General features: G+C 41.7%; 1 protein-coding gene across 1 annotated transcript in view; it reads right to left on the bottom strand.

The window, feature by feature from the left end:
* The window catches only part of LOC140476960 (CMP-N-acetylneuraminate-beta-galactosamide-alpha-2,3-sialyltransferase 1-like), a 95,774-nt gene extending 78,701 nt beyond the window's left edge, over nucleotides 1-17,073 (bottom strand). The window contains exon 1 of the mRNA XM_072569986.1: nucleotides 16,696-17,073. The gene's annotated coding sequence lies outside the window, so the exon portion shown is untranslated. The remainder of the gene's footprint in view (nucleotides 1-16,695) is intronic.
* Nucleotides 17,074-17,767: the final 694 nt, after the last annotated feature.

Raw genomic sequence — 17,767 nt, 5'->3', positions numbered from 1 at the left:
TCATAAATTGAAATTTAGCTGGGCATAGTCAGCATGGATTTGCATATGACCTGGGAGGAGATGGTTGGTCTCCAATAAATGCAACCTTTGAGCTAGGAATGACTTCATATAGTGCAATGTTCGGTTTTAAACAGATAGTAATATTGACAGCAGTCACAGGGAAACTATTAGCTGAAGGAAATGTTGTATAAGTCTAGCCAATAAATAGATCAATTCAAAGGAAATCACAGATGAGAATATGTTCTCACTCCAATTTCATCTGCAACTGCCAATGAGAACTGGTAACATAAAGGGTTACTACTGAGCAACAGATAGAGAGGACTAAGATGGCTAATGAGATCAGAGACAAAAGAAAGATAAATATTACCCTGGATACTGAGGAGAACTCCCTTTCCTATTTTTGGAAATAATATCCTGAAAGAATCAGATCCTCAACTTTGCATCCAATTCAAAAGATTCTACCTCTGACAGTGTAGCACTCCTTCAGTACTGCATTGGAGAATTAGATTAGAGCGAACTTTGAATGGATAACTCCTGGCATTTGGTCAAGGATGCTGCTGAGCCAGGTCGAATCAAAGGCTCTCTTTAGGCTGCCTCCCCTTCCTCTCTGTTGTCACTTTGATCACTGTATTTTGTTTTTAAAGTTGTTGCTGTAAAAGCAGTATTGTAATAATTCTACCCGTTCGTTGTACCAAAATGCAATATCTTGCATTTATCCAGATTGAACTCCATCTGCCATGTTTCAGCCCACTGATCCATTTGATCAAGATCCCTGTGTAAGCTTAGAAAACATTATTCACTGTGCACTATGGAACTAATTTTGGCATCATCTGTAAACTTACTAATCATATCTTCTATATTCTCATTCAAATCTTTTACAGAAGTGACAAACAAAAGAGAACCCAGAAGCAATCCCTATGGAACACCGCTGGTGACAGATCTCCAGTTCAAAAAACAACCCTTCACCACCACTCTCTGTCTCCTGTTGTTGTCAATTATATACCTCCAATTGGCAAGCTCACCCAGAATCCCATGTGACCTAACTTTACCATGTGGAACCTTATTGAAAGCTTTATTGAAGCTTAAGTGTTGGGGAAATGTTAACATTATTTGCCTGGAAGCCATTTTCCTGTTTCGGCTGAGAGTTCCATTTTGCGTCCCCAGCCAGAACTTTGCTGGCTATGCATTCCTTACGATGAGGTAATATGAAAGGTTGTCTTTATCTTCCTTCTCAAGATTGTGTCTCCTCCCTTTGCTGAATGATTAGCGCAGGCTGTAGAACCAGTCAAGCTGACATAGACTTTCCAATTAGTCCCCCTTCCTTCTCTAGTTATTGCCTCTTCACGGTCATTCAGCCGATTAGGGATATCTCTGCTTAGTATTAGCAATCTGTGTAACTAGAGCAAGTGGTGATACCACTTGATCTGTCCACTTGTAGAATGCATATTAGTGCTTTAGTTTTGAACTTAATGACTAACCTCTAATTTAGTACCAACTTGTCAGCATGCCAAACTGTGTAATTAACAGTCAGCTCCTATCTGTTTTCTCTATATAATCCTGTAGTATCCTAATGTACTTTGGAATAACACCGAGCCACAGTTAGGACAGTGAATTCCCCATGATATATCATGTAAAGAACTAATCAGTTCGCAAGATCCAAGTCTCGACATCTTTCTTCAACATTAAGTAAACAACATCTACTGCTCTGCCATCATCAACTTCCTCAAAAAGCTCAATCAAGTTTGTGAGATACAATTTTCCTCACACAAAAACATGCTGACTATCCCCTCAATATTTTCCTCTGCAAATGTCCATAAATCCTATCTTTTAAAATCACCTCCAACAATTTATGCACAACCGAAGTCAGACTCACAGGTCTATAGTTTCCTGGTTTCTCTTTACAGCCTTTCTTAAACAAAGTTCAAAATCACACAATACCAGGTTATAGTCTAACAGGTTTATTTGGAAGCACTAACTTTCGAAGCACTTCTTCTTCATCATCAGGTGGTTGTGGAGCAGGACCAGAAGATACAGAATTCATTGCAAAAGGGTTCTAGTTGTTATGATATATTAAACAACTTAGATTAAGTTTTGCATCTTTTAGGATAGGGCAGACTTAAGTTCACACCTTTAATACAGTGTCTGAGCTAAGACAACACCTATTGTTAGATAAACTGAAGCCACCTTGAGAATGCAATTTAAAAGGAGTTTTCAAATTTACATATTAAATTACATAAACCAACACATCCCATGCTAAAAGATGCAAGACTTAATCTAAGTTTGCTTAATATATCATTTCAATTCCGTGACACTGTAACCCTTTTGCTACAAATTCTGTGTCTTCTGGTCATTCCACAACCACCTGATGAAGCAGTGCTCTGAAAGCTAGTGCTTCCAAATAAACCTATTGTACTATAACCTCATGTTGTGTGAATTTTAACTTTGTCCATGCCAGTCCAACATCGGCACTTCCAAATAATTTCTCAATCAAAGCTACAACATTAGCCAACCTCCAGTCACCAGGCATCTTACCCATAGTTATAGACGATGCAATTATTTCTACAAGGGATCTCACAATTTCCTCCCATGCTTCACACATCATTCTGAGATATGTTCGATCAGGTCCTAGAGATATACCTAACTTTATATTCTCTAAGACCTCCAGAAATAATATGAACTGTTTTTGAATTATCAAAATTTATTTTACTGTACTCTCTAGCCTGCATTTTTTTCTCCACAGTAAAAACTGACAAGAAATATTCATTTAGTATCTCTCTCATTTCCTGTGGTTCAAAACAAAGATGACCTCCTTGAATTTTTAAGGGGCCCAACCCTCTCTCTAGTTACCCAATGACTCTTAACATATTTGTAGAATCTCTCTGGATTATCCTTTTCTGCCATAGCTATCTCATATTCAGGAGAATTGACGTTTCAGGCACAAGCCTTTCATCATTCATCATTCCTAATGAAGGGTTTATGCCTAAAATGTCTATTCTCCTGCTCCTTGGATCCTGCCTGACCTGCTGCGCTTTTCCAGCACAACACTCTCAACTCTGATTTCCAGCATCTGCAGTCCTCACTTTTTCCATTGCTATCTTATAACCCCTCTTTGCCTTCTCGATTTCTTTCTGAAGAATGCCCCTAGACTCTTTATATTGATTAAAAGATTCAATTGAACCAAGTTGTCTATATCTAAAATAAGATTCTCTTTTACTCTTGACGAGAACCTCGATATTTTATTCGTCCATTGTTCCTTAATCTTACCGTACCATTCACTCCAACAGGAACATAATGCCTCTGAATTCTCACGATCTCACTTTTGAAAGCCTCCTACTTGTCAGGTGTCCCTTTACCTGTGAACAGTCTACTCCAACCTACTTTTGAAAGTTCTTGTCTCATACCATTGAAATTTGCCTTACTCCAATTAAAAGAAAAATTAACTTTTATGGAAGGCTTATCATTTTCCATAACTATTTTGAAACTAATAGAACTATGATTGCTAGACCCAAAGTGTTCCCCCATCTGTCACCTGCCCTGCCTTATTGCTCAAAAGAAAGTCATGTTTTGCTCCTTCTCTGATAGGAGCATCCACATATTGATAAAGAAAAATTTCTTGGACACATTTCATATCATACAAAGGCATTTTTCCATTGACGTAAGGATTCCTGGATTTTCGGATATGCCGAGCTGGCAACTTAGAGGGACTTTTTGTTCATTTGTGGAAGATGGGAAACTTTGCCCGTGCCAGCAGTTATGGTACGTCCATTGTTGCCATTGAGAATGTGGCAGTGATCTGCCTTTGCGAACTGCTTCAGTTCATTTGCTGTAGGTAGATTCACACTCCGTTAGGGAGGGAATTCAGGATTTTGTTCCAGTGACAGTAAGGAACAGTGCTACATTTCCAAGTCAGGATGGTGAGTGGCTTTAAGAGGATTTTCAGGTGTGATGTATCTGCTGGACTTGCCTTTCTTGATGAAAACAGTTGTGGGGTTGGAAGGTGCTTTCTGAGGATCTTTGTTGAATTTCTGCAGAGCATTTTGCAGATCGTACACACTGCTGCTACTGATCATCGGTGGTGGAGGGAATGGGTGCGGTGTCAATAAAGCAGGTTGCTTTGTCCTGAATGGTGTCAAACGAGGTGGCTGCTCCTGTGCTGAGGTATCTAGGAGAACCTGGTCAAATCTTGGGAGCAGGATTTATTACCCGACTTCAGTCTAGACTCAGGTTGGCAACCGCATCTCTTTGGGAGCTGCTGTAATGTTAGTGTTTGAAAGGTTGAAGGCAGATAGCTATCTGTTGAGATTCTTGGCAGCAACTACAGGCACTCCAGGATGTTTGAGAGATCATGCAACTCTAGATTGTGTAATATTAACACTGCATGATATTTGAATATCACGTTATTGGGTGTGCCTTATAAAATTTAACATGTTGTAATTGGCAATGTTTATTTCTGATTTTGTGCCAGGATCTGTTACTCTAGAAATTCCAAGAAAGATGGAATTGACAATAGACAATAGACAATAGGTGCAGGAGTAGGTCATTCAGCCATTCAATATGATCATGGCTGATCATCCTTAATCAGTATCCTGTTACTGCCCTATCTCCATAACCCTTGATTCCACAATCATTGAGAGCTCTATCCAACTCTTTCTTAAATGAATCCAGAGACTGGGCCTCCACTGCCCTCTGGGGCAGAGCATTCCACACAGCCACCACTCTCTGGGTGAAGTAGTTTCTCCTTATCGCTGTCCTAAATGGTCTACATGTTTCCTGCTGCCAGAGTGTACAATTCTTTAATAATCTTATATGTCTCAATCAGATCCCCTCTCAGTCTTCTAAACTCAAGGGTATACAAGCCCAGTTGCTTCAGTCTTTCAGCGTAAGGTAGTCCCGCCATTCTAGGAATTGACCTCGTGAACCTACGCTGCACTCCCTCAATAGCCAGAATGTCTTTCCTCAAATTTGGAGACCAGAACTGCACACAGTACTTGAGGTGTGGTCTCACCAGGGCCCTGTACAGCTGCAGAAGAACCTCTTTGCTTCTATACTCAATCCCTCTTGTTATGAAGGCCAGCATATTATTAGCATTTAGGACAGAGATGAGGAGAAACTTCTTCACCCAGAGAGTGGTGGCTGTGTGGAATGCTCTGCCCCAGAGGGCAGTGGAGGCCCAGTCTCTGGATTCATGAGTACCACTTTATCGGCCAATACATACTACAGTCATTAGTATGGAGACTGGTATGCCAGATCACATGGGAGGGGAGTGGGCAGGATTTCCAAATATGCCCTCTTGTGTAAATAATGTTATACTGAATAGTAGCAATATGGGAACTTCAGGATACTTTTTATCCTGGATCACCATTTGTTCAGGAAGTGTTGTCAGCTGCAGTAAGTTGAGCTCCAGGTTTCGAAACTGAGGAGCACCTGATGTCACTGAGATGCACCATTGAGTTTGAGAATTTTGTGGATGTCACATTTATAAGTGTGGTCTCCCTCAGTCCAAGAGTGGATGGAGTAGGGAATGAGTGACTACCAAGCAGTTAAAATAGACTAGGCATGTAGTGTACAAGTCCCCTGATTCCATCCTACTCTCCAACAGAACTAATTAAAAGGAGGATGGAAGAAATCAGCAAGCTAGGCAGCATCAAGAGATGGAGAAGTCAACATTTTGGGTATTTGCCTAGACTTCTACACCTCCTGATGCTGCTTGGCTTGCTGCGTTCTTCCAGCCTCCTGTTTGTCTTCTTAAGATGCCAGCATCTGCAGTTGTTTTGTCTCCAACTAGAAATGTTCTGAATAGAATTAGAATTAGCTTGAGCTTTATTGCCACATGTACCGAAATGAGTAGAGTGAAAAGAGCATAATTTGCCACCTCAGGTACAAGGTCCCTAGGTACAGCTTACAGTCATAGAGATGTACAGCATAGAAACAGACCCTTCGGTCCAACCCGTCCATGCCGACCAGACATCCCAACCCAATCTAGTCCCACCTGCCAGCACCCGTCCCATATCCCTCCAAACCCTTCCTATTCATATACCCATCCAAATGCCTCTTAAATGTTGCAATTGTACCAGCCTCCAGCTCATTCCTCTGGCATCCTCTGGCAGCTCATTCCATATATGTACCACCCTCTGCATGAAAACGTTGCCCCTTAGATCTCTTTTATATCTTTCCACTCTCACCATAAACCTATGCCCTCTAATTCTGGACTCCCTGACCCCAGGGAAAAGACTTTACCTATTTATCCTATCCATGCCCCTCATAATTTTGTAAACTTCTATAAGGTCACCCCTCAGCCTCCGATGCTCAAGGGAAAACAGCCCCAGCCTGTTCAGCCTCTTCCTGTAGCTCAAATCCTCCAACCCTGGCAACATCCTTGTAAGTCTTTTCTGAACTCTTTCAAGTTTCACAACATCTTTCAGATAGGAAGGAGACCAGAATTGCTGGCAATATTCCAACAGTAGCCTAACCAATGTCCTGTACAGCCGCAACATGAACTCCCAATTCCTGTACTCAATACTCTGACCAATAAAGGAAAGCATACCAAACACCTTCTTCATTATCCTATCTACCTGTGACTCCACTTTCAAGGAGCTATTAACCTACACTCCAAGGTCTCTTTGTTCAGCAACACTCCCTATGACCTTACCATTAAGTGTATAAGTCCTGCTAAGATTTGCTTTCCCAAAACGCAGCACCTCACATTTATCTGAATTAAACTCCATCTGCCACTTCTCAGCCCATCTGGTCTGGATCCTGTTGTAATCTGAGGTAACCCTCTTCGCTGTCCACTACACCTCTAATTTTGGTGTTATCTGCAAACTCACTAACTGTACCTCTTATACTCGCATCCAAATCATTTATGTAAATGATAAAAAGTAGAGAACCCAGCACTGATCCGTGTGGCACTCCACTGGTCACAGGCCTCCAGTCGATACCTTACATATGCTTCCTTCTTTTTCTTAACCAAACCCTCAATTTCTTTAGTCATCCAGCATTCCCTATACGTACTAGCCTTCTCTTTCACCCTGACAGGAATATACATTCTCTGGATTCTTGTTATCTCATTCCTGAAGGCTTTCCATTTTCTTGCCGTCCCTTTACCTGCGAACATCTGCCTCCAATCAGCTTTCGAAAGTCCTTGCCTAATACCGTCAAAATTGGCCTTTCTCCAATTTAGAACTTCAACTTTTAGATCTGGCCTATCCTTTTCCATCACTATTTTAAAATTAATACAATTATAGTCGCTGGCCCCAAAGTGCTCCCCCACTGACACCTTAGTCACGTGCCCTGCCTTATTTCCCAAGAGTAGGTCAAGTTTTGCACCTTCTCTCATAGGTACATCCACATACTGAATCAGAAAATTGTCTTGTACACACTTAAGAAATTCCTCTCCATCTAAAGGGCGGCGCGGTGGCACAGTGGTTAGCACTGCTGCCTCACAGTGCCAGAGACCCAGGTTCAATTCCCGCCTCAGGCGACTCTCTGTGTGGAGTTTGCACATTCTCCCTGTGTCTGCGTGGGTTTCCTCCGGGTGCTCCGGTTTCCTCCCACAGTCCAAAGATGTGCAGGTCAGGTGAATTGGCCATGCTAAGTTGCCCGTAGTGTTAGGTTAGGGGTATGGGTGGGTTGCGCTTCGGCGGTGTGGACTTGTTGGGCCGAAGGGCCTGTTTCCACACTGTAAGTAATCTAATCTAATAAACCCTTAACATTATGGCAGTCCCAGTCGATGTTTGGAAAGTTATAATTCCCTACCATAACTACCCTATTATTCTTACAGATAGCTGAGATCTCCTTACAAATGTGTTTCTCAATTTCCCTCTGACTATTAGGGGGTCTATAATACAATCCCAATAAGGTGATCATCCCTTTCTTATTTCTCAGTTCCACCCAAATAACTTCCCTGGATGTATTTCCGGGAATATCCTCCCTCAGCACAGCTGTACTGCAATCCCTTATCAAAAATGCCACTCCCCCTCCTCTCTTGCCTCCCTTTCTATCCTTCCTGTAGCATTTGTATCCTGGAACATTAAGCTGCCAGTCCGGCCCATCCCTGAGCCATGTTTCTGTAATTGCGATGATATCCCAGTCCCATGTTCCTAACCATGCCCTGAGTTCACCTACCTTCCTTGTGGGGCCCCTTGCATTGAAATAAATTAATTTATTAGTCCTACCTTGTCCCTGCCTGCCCTGATTGTTTGACTCACTTCTGTTCTCAGCTGTACCCGTCTCAGATGGATCTCTTTCCTCATTATCTCCCAGGGTCCCACCCTCTTCCCCCACCCCCCCCCCCCCCACCTTATTAGCTTAAATCCTCCCAAGCAGTTCTAGCAAATTTCCCTGCCAGTATATTAGTCCCCTTCCAATTTAGGTGCAATCCATCCTTCTTGTACAGGTCACTTCCACCCCAAAAGAGATTCCAATGATCCAAAAATGTGAATCTTTCTCCCATACACCAGCTCCTCAGCCATGCATTCATCTGCTCTATCCTCCTATTCCTGCCCTCACTAGCTCGTAGCACTGGGAGTAATCCAGATATTACTACCCTTTTTAAATTTCTGCCTAACTCTCTGTTATCTCCTTTCAGAATCTCAACCTTTTCCCTTCCTATGTTGTTGGTTTCAATGTGGAGAATGACCTCTTGCTGGCCCATCTCCCCCGTGACAACATTCTGCACCCTCTCTGAGACATCCTTGATCCTGGCATCAGGGAAACAACACACCATTCTGCTTTTTCTCTGCTGGCCACAGAAACATCTGTCTGTACCTCTGACTACAGAATCCCCTAATACAATTGATCTCTTGGAAGCCAATGTACCCCTCATTACATTTGAGCCAGTCTCAATATCAGAAACTTGGCTGTTTGTGCTACGTTCCCCTGAGAATCCATCACCCCCTACATTTTCCAAAACAGCATACTTGTTTGAAATGGGTATATCCACAAAAGACTCCTCCTCTTGATGCTGACCTCTCTCACCCTTCCCGGAGTTAACCCATCTATGTGACTGTATCTGAGACTTTCCCCCCTTCCTATAACTGCCATCCATCACATACTGTTGCTGTTGCAAATTCCTCATCGCTTCTATCCGTCTCTCCAACCAATCCTCTCGATCTGATAAGATTCGCATCCAACTGCATTTATGGCAGATATATTCCGCAGTAACCATTAAACTCTTTTTAAACTCCCACATCTGACAAGAAGTACATATCACTGCAAAGGCCATTTTTGCTCCTTCACAATCTACAGACCCAGAAAATAACACCGTCTTATTCCTCTACAAACACTGCCCGGCTTAAAATATAAGCCATAGCTATTAATTTAAGTTTAATCAAGAGACTTATCTCCAAAAACATATAATCAAGAAAGAATCCACTACACTCACTACTGCAGCCTTTCTCTTGGACACACTTAAAACAACGATTAACTTCTCTGATTCTGTGTTGTGAACTTCGCCCAACAGTTCCTCCAAGATTAGTTGTGAATCTCACTGTTTGTTAATTTTCCCAGATGCACTCCGATGTCTAGCGATACATGAATTCAAACAGCAAAGGTGGTAACTGTGCAGGTTCTCTCTCCCTCTCCTGCACTGTCCTCACCATGTGCATCATTTGTCTGCTCTTCTCCCTTTTAAACTACTGTTGTTTTGACTTTTTTTTTTCCAAAGTTCCAAAACAATGCAACAGCATATAATACAGTAATTGCTGCTCCTGGAATTCGAGGAAATCACCTCCAACACCTAAAATACCTCAAAAATAAGAGGAGCAGCTCTAACAACAGAAATTTTTCCTGTCCTCCATCTTGGATTACCAGTTACAATTCTTAGAAGTATAGTCCAGCATTGCAGATTTTAGGAATTAGTTATAAAATGGAGAAAAACATTGTTCAGTACAACCACCTTCCAATCTGGCATCTAGCCTCCAAACTGGACCAGGCAACTGATGAGCATAATGGCTTATCTGGGGACGACAGCCAGTGTCAAGTCTTTGGTGCCAATGGTGGCGTAGCTCAACAGGAGATATGTAAGGATGACTAGAAGGGTGACTGGAAGTAGCTTGATAATTGGGTAACAGAAAGGCAATTTTGTACTTGTAGATATGTTTTCAGGATAGTCTATTGCCTGCCTGATATCCAGTTCATTAATGTCACCGACCTGCTACAGTTCTCACTGAGAAGAACGAGTGAACGCCACAGCAGTCCAGTTCACATCAATATGAATGACATAGGTGAAACATGGGGTAGGGTTAGAATTTAGAGAGTTAGACAGGAAATTAGTAAATATATGTCAAAAAAAGATAATCACCTCAATACTCTCTGTACCAAATAATTATGGAAACATGAGGATTTAGGAGATGAATGTGGACAGGTGATGCAGTGGGATGGTTTTACTTCTTAGGTCACTGGGACTAGGTGGAGGGGATAGGACAGGTTAGATAGATTGCACCTGAAAAGAGCTGGGACCGAGCTCCCTGTGGTGTATTTTGACTTGTGCTACTGGTTCGGTTTAAACTAACTTGGCAGAAGTATAATACTAGAGATGAATATTAAGGTGTACAGAATACTGGGAGAAATAGATAGCACTAGAATAAGGAATGGTTACTTAACAGACAAGGTCAGAGTTTGGCTCATGAAATCCACAGCTAGGTGTTAATTATTCCTGGATACAAGGTGTTCAGGAAAGGTCAGAAAGGACAAGAAAGGAGAGGAGGTGGAGGTATTTGTGAAGAAAGTTATTGTAGTGTGGAGATGATGTCCCAGAGAAGTTCAGAACTGAATCTACTTGTCTTGAGTTATGGAACAAAAAATGTGCAATTACACTGTTCAGTGTTGCTGATAGACCACCAACCACTGAGAATGATGTAGAGGAACAAATTTGCAAGAAAGTTACAGATTTACAAACATTACAGGATTGTTATAATTGGGAACTTGTATTACTGGAATATAAACTGGGATAGCAGTAGTACAAAGGGTACTGAGAGGTAATTGTTTCTACAGTGTGTTCAGGAGAACCTTCTATATCATTGTGTCAACACCAACAAGACAGGAGATACAGCTAGACCTGTTTCTTGGGAATGAGACAATCCAAAAAGATCAAGTGACAGTGGGAGAGCATTTAGTGGACAATGATCATTGTGTCTGAGGTTTATACTGACTATGGAAAATGATAAAGAACAATTCAGAGTTAAAATTATTAACTGGGGTGAAGCCAATGTTCCTTACAGGAAGAATGATTCTATGCTCAATACACTAGAGTCAAAGGTTGGTAGAAAAAATATTGCTGAGCAACTGGTTAGCTTCAAAGAAAAGGTATTTCTGGCACAGTCAAGGTATATTTCCTCAGAAGAGAAAGGCAGAGTGAACAAAGCTAGGGTTGTCTGGATGACAAAATAGCTAGAATTTAAGGTCAAAAAGGAAAACTGTGCCTATGATAGATGTCAGGTAGAAAATACAATTGAGAACCAAGCTAAACATAGAAGCTTTAATAGAGGAGATGAGAAAACAACATGAAAAGAGATGGCAGCCATCATAAAAATGATTCTAAAAGTCTTAGAGATGTACAGCACGGAAACAGACACTTTTGTCCTACTCAGCCATGCCAACCAGATATCCTAACCTAATGGTAAAAGGAGTAAGGCCAACCTGGGACCGAAGATAAGCTTTAGACATGGAGGCAGAGAGTATTGCTGAAGTATGAAATGAAAACCTTGCATCTGTCTTTATCTAGAAAGGAGATGCTCGTCAAGCTATGGCAAAAGGTAATTCATGAACTATAAGACTTTTTAAATTGATAAGGAAAACATATTTGATAGACTGTCCATTCTTAGAGTAAATAAATCACCAGAACCAGATGCGATGCACCCAAGGATAGTAAAGAAAGGGAGAATGTAAATGGCAGAAGCACTGACCATCTATTACTCCATCTTTCTTAAATTCAGAGATGGTACTGAAGAACTGCAAACATTCATCCTCATTCAAAATAGGCTGCAAAGTTGAACTCAAAAACTACAGTCCAGTCAATTTAGCCACCACATTGGTACTGTCAGGTCACATCTTAACAGTCACTTTGACAAATGTGGGTTAATTAAAGAAAGCTGAGACTGTGGTGCTGATCAACTGACCTGTGAGCAAAGTTATAGCTCCTGGAATAAATGGGACAATAGGAACAAGAATATGTAATTAGCTGTGTGACAGGAAACTGTGAGTTCTGGTTGACTGATGTTTCTAAAGCTTAAGCATGCTGGGTATTGTAGTTTCCCAGAGGTCAAAGATAGGACCCTTTTTTATCCCTGATATGTAAATCAAAGACCCAGGATTTGGCTTAAAGGCATTTAGTTCAAACTTTAAGGGCAATATAAGACTTAGCAGTAGATGCATTACACAGTCTACAATTGGGTGATAGTCCTGCCACCAGTTTTCACCAAGGTTTGGCAATTAGGTTCAGAAAACTGAATTTTCTGAGTATTTCGTACGTGGCATCAGGTCTCATTTAATAGTGTTCTAGCAGTAACTATCTTTTGAAGTTTCTAGTAAGTAAAGTCAAATGGAAGACACAAGAAAGGTCACAAGAATCACCAGGTTCTCAAAGGGCACAGTATGTCTTTGAACTGATGTCCAAGATTGACCTGATACCATATTAACCATATTAGCAATGGAATGTTAGTGAAGGGCATCATGTGGGAACGTGGAATTCGAAATACAAACTGATCAGCCATAATATTATTGATTGGAGAGCAGACCTGATGGTGTGAAGGGCTTAATTCTACTCCTAAATTGTATGTTCTCAAACCACACTTTGCAAGGGGCACTAATTTTGTCCAGAGAAGTGGAGGAGTTAAACTATGCTGTCTGAACATCTAGCTTAAGTTTCCACTTCCCAGAGGTTTTGTTCCTGCCAGAGGACAGCAGAGAATGACAGAGAATCTGACTGAAACATATACAATTCTAACAGATGTAGGGAGGATATTTTCCATGATTGAGGAGTCTGGAACCAGGGAACTTGGTCTCATGATACGCGATAGACCATTTAGGACTGAGATGAGGAAACATTTCTTCACTCAAAGCATAGTGTACCTGTGGAATTCTCTACCACAGAATAAAGAGGCCATGTCACTGAATATATTCAAGAAACAGTCTGATATGTTTTAGATTCTAAAAGCATCAAGGGATATGAGGAGCAAGCAGAAATATGGAATAGAGATAGAGTTCAGCCATAGTTTCTAAAGAATAGAATCACCCTCATTATCATGTTGCACTCAAATGAGTGCACTGAAAAGTTTGTGATGTCACCTCTTGGCACGATCTTAGGTACAGAGTACCTGGGTACAAATACTTTAAGTGTCGTTACAGAATTGAAATTGTTAAAAGACAAACCTGGGAGTACAGAGTACATCTAGATGTTCCTGACAAGAACATCCTTCCTCAGACAAAGAGACCACCAACAGCAATAGTTTCATTAAACTATAATATACAGTCTGATAAGTATTATTTAGCTTTAATACAGTGTTCAATAAAGTTGTGTTGGACCATATCCTGACTATTGTATCCTTTGTCCATCTCACTGATAACACAGTCGCTACCACAGCCACATCTCCTTCCTCAGCACCTGTCTACGGAACCGACACCTCCAGGTCATCTCCTCTGCCCTGAAGCTCTTCAGCCACATCCTCAAACAGACTCGCTACCACAGCCACATCTCCTTCCTCAGCACCTGTCTATGGAACCAACCTCCGCCCCACCCCCTCTCCGGCCTATCACCCTCACCTTAACCTCCTTCCCCCTATCGCATTCCCAACGCCCCTTCCCCAAGTCCCTCCTCCCTACCTTTTACCTTAGCCTGCTTGGCACACCTTCCTCATTCCTGAAGAAGGGCTTATGCCCAAAATGTCGATTCTCCTGCTCCTTGGATGCTGCCTGACCTGCTGCGCTTTTCCAGCAACACATTTTTCAGCTCTGATCTCCAGCATCTGCAGTCCTCACTTTCTCCTCACTGATAACACACCTAAGTTAAAAAGGGATACTGCCAACTGGTCAAGGTTCATCAGGAATTTTTACTCACCAGACTCCTGCTAACCTTCATTCATCACATCCACTTAGGTCCACATATACATACAAAGCAGTGGGGGATATATTCCAGGACCTACCGTGGAAACCCGAAACCACAGATAGGAGCAAACCCATTCATTTAAACAGGAAATTTACCTTCCCGGGAGCCCCGGTCCCTGGTTCCAGAATGTTCCCTATAATATATTCGGACTGTGGTAAACTGCGGGTAACTGAATCCATGGAAAACAATTCCACAGATACAGCAGCCAACCTATAGTCAGTTTCCTGACAGCCAATCTTATATCCATGCTGTTACGCCCTACACAATGAGAGATTATTTTCTGCAATCATCTTGGATGTGTGGAATCTTTCCAAATGCATTCTGAAAATCTAAGTATCACATACCTACAAGTTTCTCTTTATGAACAGCACACATTACTCCTTAAAATAACTCCAATACATTGGTTAAACAGAATTTCCATTTGTCAAGGATGGCAAAAGAAAGCGCCCATGGGATCCAAAGAAACTTGGCAAAGTGGATCCACAATTAGCTGAGTGGCAGAGGGAAGCAGAGGGTGATTGTTGAGATCTGTGTCAAATTGGGTACCACATAGATCAGTGTTAGGGCTCTTGCTGTTTATGGTTTATATAAACAATTTAATCTTGAATGTAGGAGGGGTGCTCAGTAAATTGCCAACTGATACAAAAATTGGTAAGGTGATAAATAGTGAGGAGGATAGCTTTAGACTACAAGAGGATACTGATCGGCTAGTCAGATTGGCTGATCAATGGCAAATGGCATCAAAGGACAGCCAACAACAGGAGAAGGGCATGCAAGACGCAAGGAAGACTACCATCCTTCTATCAAATCACTGCTATGGTGGTGGAGGTGACTGTGGATATATTCAAGGAAATGGCAGCGATGACAATGAGCTAATGAGAACAGAGGTCCTGCTGAACCCACTGATTGCAGAGAGCTGCATACTTACACTATAGCATGTCTCACACTGCATAACAATGGATGTCCACAGCATTGTAGAGACTTCTGCTCTTCTAGGCTATCCCTCAACATCCCTTCTTATGGTTTCTTCAGGACTAACCCAACAATAACTGTGGAAACTCTATCTTTTATTGTGTTGTTTGATGCCATACTTAGGGTATTATATGACCTGTATATTGTATCTGTCATGCATTTGTTCACTCACTCAGCCTGTCCACATCCCAATGTAGCAGTTCTGTACACTCCTCGCAGTTGACCCTCCCTCCCAGCTTTGTGCCATCTGCAAATTTGGAGATGTTACACTTAGTTCCCTCTTCCAAATCATTCACCTATATTGTGAATAGCCTGGGTTTTAGCACTGATGCCTACTACTTTAGTCACTGCCTACCTTTCATAAAAATACCCACTTATTTCTACTCTTTGTTTGCAGTCTGCCACTCACTTTCCTAGCCATCTCAATACACAACCTTCATCTAGCACATTTTGTACACCGATCTCTTTCATGGGACTTTGTCAAAAGCCTTCTGAAAGTCCAAACAAACCACATCCACTCCAATAGCACGACCAGGTTACATACTCAAAAAATTCCAGTCGGTTTGTCAAGTGTGATTTCCCTTTTGCAACACTAGCACTAATATTGGTGACTGCCACCAGGAGTGGCAACTGGATTGTGGAGTCTTTGAGCAAAGATTTCAGTTTGGGTCTCTATGACATTCAGGTTAGCAGTTTATAGTAATCTCACCCAATTTATAAGTCACACTTCAGTGCTGTACGGAAAACCTCATATTTCGGGTGAGACAGTAAACCGACACCTGGTTGACCCTTTCAGGAGCATGGAATAGTTGCCCTTTGGGGATTGGATAGGAGAGGAGACTCCTGATGTTCAGACCGACATTTACCCTTCAACTAGGATTGATCAGATTACTTGTATCATTTATTTTGTTGCCATTTGAGGAAGAGAGCTGGTAGCTCACAACTTGATTGCCATGTTCCCCGCATACATTCCAAACACTGATCATATTTCAATGTATTCAAGTGGCTGCAAGCGGCTTGGGGCGTCTTGCGTTTGAGAAAGACGCTATATAAATGTAAGTACTTATCATTTTGTTTTCCCCGGGCACCACGCCGATAGTAATTTAAAAGTGGAAAGGTTCTAATCTGCTTCTAGTGATAAATTTGAACACAATTTTCGTATTTTCCAGGAATGATTCGATCACTTAAACCATTCAAAACAAAATTAAAGTATTAATTCAGTCAAAGTTGTGCAACTTGTAGAATCATAATATATACCTAATTCATCATGTTAATTCATCTCGAACTCTTAAAAAACTGGTTTTCACAAATAAATCCGCGCGTCTCCTCTATTTCCTATCCTTTCCACTTTCCTGGTGTCGAGAAAGTGTTTACAGGGTTGAGAACTTTACAGTTCCTCAAATTAAAGAGAGAGAAAAAAGAAACGCTTTCTCAGTATTATGGCTAACATAATAAAACGTTCAAACACATACAATTTCCATTAACGCAGCTCTGAAAAAATAAAATTAATAAAGAGAAACGGATCAGCATTAAAACACTGTGGGCATGAAAATAATTGATTTCCTTTTGCAAAGGCGGACCATTCTGACCGAAGAGATCTCCGAGTAAAGTTGAATACTTACCCCCGCTGGGATCAGACATGTACCAAGTTTGGAGGCGTCAGTAAAACAAAGAGAATCTTGCAGCGAAGGCAGGCAGTCTTATTAAAAACACGAAGAGCAGAGTGCTTCCTCATCAAGAAGATTAAGTTCAGTTAAATAATGGACTTGGAACCGGTCGCCCCAAATACAAGCTCCACCTAGCTGCATAGCAGGCACCAAACCAATGAGGACAGAAATGAAACAAAGTCGACTCCCCTCCTCCTCCCAGAGTTGGCAAAGTCAAGATGTGGCGAACAATGAAAGACGACATTACCTTTGCACATGGGAGCTCGGAATTAAAAAAATAGCGGATGACTTTGAGGCCCATGAAATTACCAACTCTGTCCACAGAACAATTCAGCTGGTTCACTGTTCTTTGCACATTTCACAGTAACTTTTAATTTTGCCTTTCTGCCCCTTACCAACGATCTTAGTAAGGGAAAAAAAAAGCAAATTTCTCTAATACGTTCTCTATCTGTGTTAGACACTCGTTGGGAACTAGTTATTTCTCCCTCCTCCAACATCTGCTGTCATAGAGTCATAGAGATGTACAGAGTGGAAACAGACCCTTCGGTCCAACCCATCCATGCCAACCAGATATCCCAACCCAATCTAGTCCCACCTGTCAGCACCCAGCCCATATCCCTCCAAACCCTTCCTATTCATATACCCATCCAAATGCCTCTTAAATGTTGCAATTGTACCAGCCTTCACCATTTCCTCTGGCAGCTTATTCCATACACGTACCACCCTCTGTATAAAAAAGTTACCCCTTAGGTCTCTTTTATATCTTTCTCCTCTCACCCTAAACCTATACCCTCTAGTTCTTGACTCCCCAACCCCAGGGAAAAGACTTTGTCTATTTATCCTATCCAAGCCCCTGATAATTTTGTAAACCTCTATAAGGTCACCCCTCAGTCTCTGACTCTCCAGGGAAAACAGCCCCAACCTGTTCAGCCTCTCCCTGTAGCTCAAATCCTCCAACCCTGGCAACATCCTTGTAAATCTTTTCTGAACACTTTCAACTTTCACAACATCTTTCCGATAGGAGGGA

This window comes from Chiloscyllium punctatum, chromosome 5 (genome assembly GCF_047496795.1).
Source record: "Chiloscyllium punctatum isolate Juve2018m chromosome 5, sChiPun1.3, whole genome shotgun sequence".
NCBI classification, from domain to species: Eukaryota; Metazoa; Chordata; class Chondrichthyes; order Orectolobiformes; family Hemiscylliidae; genus Chiloscyllium; species Chiloscyllium punctatum.
Note: the sequence above shows the minus strand (reverse complement) of the source record. Positions and strands in the feature narration are given on the sequence as shown.